This window comes from Heterodontus francisci, chromosome 25 (genome assembly GCF_036365525.1).
Source record: "Heterodontus francisci isolate sHetFra1 chromosome 25, sHetFra1.hap1, whole genome shotgun sequence".
Taxonomy (NCBI): Eukaryota; Metazoa; Chordata; class Chondrichthyes; order Heterodontiformes; family Heterodontidae; genus Heterodontus; species Heterodontus francisci.
In genome coordinates this window covers 42229315-42233056 of record NC_090395.1, presented here as the reverse complement: position 1 = coordinate 42233056, position 3742 = coordinate 42229315, and positions in this window count along the sequence as shown.

Genomic DNA, 3742 nt, shown 5'->3' with positions numbered 1-3742 from the left:
GATGCCAGTGTTGTAGCTGTACTAAAACATCTTGGCTAGGAGCGGGGCAAGTTCTGGAGCACAGGTCTTCAGTACTATTGCCGGAATATTGTCAGGACCCATAGCCTTTGCAGTATCCAGTGCCTTCAGTCATTTCTTGATATCACGCGGAGTGAATCCAATTGGCTGAAGTCTGGCAACTGTAATGCTGGGGACTTCAGGAGGAGGCCGAGATGGATCATCAACTCGGCACTTCTGGCTGAAGATTGTTGCAAATGCTTCAGCCTTATCTTTTGCACTGATGTGCTGAGCTCCCCCATCATTGAGGATGGAGATATTTCTGGAGCCACCTCCTCCAGTTAGTTGTTTAATTGTCCACCACCATTCACGACTGGATGTGGCAGGACTGCACAGCTTAGATCTGATCCGTTGGTTATGGGATCGCCTAGCTCTGTCTATTGCATGCTGCTTATGCAGTTCGGCATGCAAGTAGTCCTGGATTGTAGCTTCACCAAGTTGACACCTCATTTTGAGGTATGTCTGGTGCTGCTCCTGGCATGCCCTCCTGCACTCCTCATTGAACCAGGGTTGGTCTCCTGGCTTGATATTAATGGTAGAGTGGGGGATATGCCGGGCCATGAAGTTACAGATTGTGGATGAGTACAATTCTGCTGCTGCTGATGGCCCACAGCGCCTCATGGATGTCCAGTTTTGCATTGCTAGATCTGTTCGAAATCTATGCCATTTAGCACGGTGATAGTGCCACACATGATGGACGGTATCCTCAATGTGAAGGCGGGACTTCGTCTCCACAAGGACTGTGTGGTCGTCACTCCTACCAATACAGTCATGGACAGAAGCATCTGCGGCAGGCAGATTGGTGAGGACAAGATCAAGTACGTTTTTCCCTCATGTTGGTTCCCCCACCACCTGCCGCAGACCCAGTCTGGCAGATAGGTCCTTTAGTACTCGGCCAGCTCGGTCAGTAGTGGTGCTATCGAGCCACTCTTGGTGAAGGACATTGAAGTCCCCCACCCAGAGTACATTTTGTGCCCTTGCCATCCTCAGTTTTTCCTCCAAGTGGTGTTCAACACGGAGGAGTACAGACTCATCAGCTGAGGGAGGGCAGTAGGTGGTAATCAGTAGGAGGTTACCTTGCCCATGTTTAATCTGATACCATGAGACTTCATGGGGTCCAGAGTCGATGTTGAGGATTCCCAGGGCAACTCCCTCCCTACTGTAGACCACTGTCCCACCACCTCTGCTGGGTCTGCCCTGCCAGTGGGACAGGACATATCCAGGGATAGTGATTGCAGCGTCTGGGAAATTGTCTGTAAGGTATGATTCCGTGACTATGACTATGTCAGGCTGTTGCTTGACTAGTCTGTGGGACAGCTCTCCCAACTTTGGCACAAGCCCCCAGATGTTAGTAAGGAGGACTTTGCAGGGTCGACAGGGCTGGATTTGCCGTTGTCGTTTCCGGTGCCTAGGTCAATGCCGGGTGGTCCATCCGGTTTCATTCCTTTTCATTGACTTCGTAGCGGTTAGGTACAACTGAGTGGCTTGCTCTGCCATTTCAGAGGGCATGTAAGAGTTAACCACATTGCTGTGGGTCTGGAGTCACATGTAGGCCAGACCAGGTAAGGACAACAGATTTCCTTCCCTAAAGGACATTAGTGTCGACAGGGCTGAGATTGGCATTGTCGTTTCCGGTGCCTAAGTCGATGCTGAGTGATCCGTCCGCTTTCATTCCATGCATAAGTACAAGCTGTTGTCAACACAGGAAAATGTGAAGTGATACACTTTGGTTGGGAGAAAATGAATTAAATTGGACAATTTTAAAGGTGGCGTATGTACACTTATGGAAACCACACTAGCCAAATGGAAACATTAATTTCCTCATATGCAATGCTGTTTGAACCTTTTTTACAGGACATTGAACAAACTTGTGTAAAAGGATCACAGAGCTGAACAGCTAAAACATGGTTGCACATTTGCATTCTGAGAAACAGTTGTCTCGAGAGACAATGGGAGTGCTCACTGATTCAATTAGCGAGATGGGTTTTGTCAATAGTAGTTTATCAAAAGGCATTGAGAGCCATTGACTTGAAGAGACAAACCTCCACCACCCCCCACTAAGTGGGACTGGAGAACTTTATATCAACAATCCTCGCAGACGATGCTGTTTCAATCAAACAGCTGGTCATAGGACGTACCTGATGGCCAGACTGGGAATTGATTGAATTGTGCCTCACCAAAAGGTTTGGGGCAAACTGCAATTTGAAGACAAAAGAGAAGGAAGCTATCTCCCTGTCTCTCTCTCTCAAGCAAAGTCCCAGGGACCCACGGAAGCAACTTAAGCCTCAAGACAGGACACCTCTTCAGCCATCTGGTACCAGAGAAGCAAGTTTGGAAGTGTGCATTGGGCCCCAGTGAGAACTACAAAACCACAATTCCAACCAAAGACTTTACAGCAAAACTATAGACAGTAACTGAATTCCATTTACTACTCAACAACCCCCCTCTCCACTTTATTCTTTCTCCCTCTCTGTATCTATTTCTGTGTGTGTGTTTATCTTGTATGCATGCTAGTGTGGTTGTGTCGTGTATTTTAGTAATTTTATCCGAGTTAGAGTGGTAAGGTTAATAAACTTACATCTTTCTTGTTTAAACCTAAGAAAGCCTCCCTGGTTGGTTCATTTACACTTAGAGAGCAGCGAATAAGGACTCACTGAGGTGTTAAGCTAAAACATTGTGTTTTAAAAGTTAAACCCTGTTACAGCTAAACCAGGAAAGGAGCCAGATGGGAGCCTGAGACCCTTTCCTCACCCGGTCATAACAGAAATTTAGGGGCTAGTGTTCGGATTGGACCCACAGTCAAATGGGAAATTGGAAGTGGGAAATCAAATTGATCCCAATCAAAGAGAAAAGAGTTCAATACAGGTTTTCTTGTGGTTGTGTGTGCTAGAACACTAACATGTCCGTGACCGAAGCCAGTATACTCTCAAGCTAGGGTGAAGTAACTTGGGATAATTTAAAGGCACTATCTATGGAGGAGTTGAGGAATATGGCTGAGCAGTGTGGGATCACTGTCCATGCCAAGGCTAGAAAGTTTGAACTCCTAAGACTAGTGGCCAACCATTTTTCCCTCGGACCCAAAGAATCGGAGACAAGGTTAGAAATAGACTCCGACATGGTATAGCTAGCAAAGATACAATTGGAACAGAGGAAATTTGAATTAGAAGACAGGGAAAAGAGAGAGAGAAAGGGAAAGATAGGAGAAAGAAAAAGAGAGAGAGGAGAGAGAGAAAGAAATTTCCAGAAGGAACGGGCAGAAAGAGAGCTGAGGCAGCTTGAGTTAACTAGGATGCGACTGAGTAACCCCAGTGAAAGCATGGCCAATATGGAGAATAGTAATTCAGGGCTGTGTACCGAGTTATTAAAATTTTCCCAATTGATTCCAAAATTCAATGAGGGAGACATGGAAGAATTTTTGTATCTTTTGAGAAATTTGCAAGGTAGTTAAAATAGCTGTCTGAGAACCAGACTCTACTGTTACAAAGTAAGCCAGCAGGAAAAGCCCATGAGTTTTATTCCCTGTTACCAGATCAGAGTTCATCAAATTATGAACTGACATATGCATTTGAGCATATGAGCTCGTACCAGAAGCCTGCCGACAGAAGTTCCGAACCCTCAGGAAATAAGCTGATCAAACTTACTTGGAGTTTGAGAGAAGTAAGCGGCTGGCTTTTGACCAGTGGTA